The sequence below is a fragment of the Morone saxatilis genome, unplaced genomic scaffold (assembly GCF_004916995.1).
Source record: "Morone saxatilis isolate NCDOM2014 unplaced genomic scaffold, NCSU_SB_2.0 Contig24, whole genome shotgun sequence".
NCBI lineage: Eukaryota > Metazoa > Chordata > Actinopteri > Moronidae > Morone > Morone saxatilis.
The window spans coordinates 18,014,068-18,014,372 of record NW_023339807.1 but is presented as its reverse complement, the minus strand read 5'-3'; positions in this window follow the sequence as shown (position 1 = coordinate 18,014,372).

Below are 305 nucleotides of genomic sequence, written 5' to 3'. Positions count from 1 at the left end.
CTGAACACGTTCTGTGACGTGTATAGGAGAAACTACGGTGGACGCAAAACTTGTGGAAAACACGACAGGCCCTATCTGCAGCCAACTTTTGGTTCGTCTGTTCTGGGCTACTGTAGAAACATGGCGGTTCAACTTGGCAGCCTCCACGGAAAGAGATGAAAACACAATGATTCCTATATTCAGGTGATTATACACTAATGAAAACATACTATACCTATAAATATTATATTACATTTCTGCCAATTGGTCCTCCAAATTGTTACACACTGGACCTTTAAATTAAGTACAGTTAAATAACAGATACT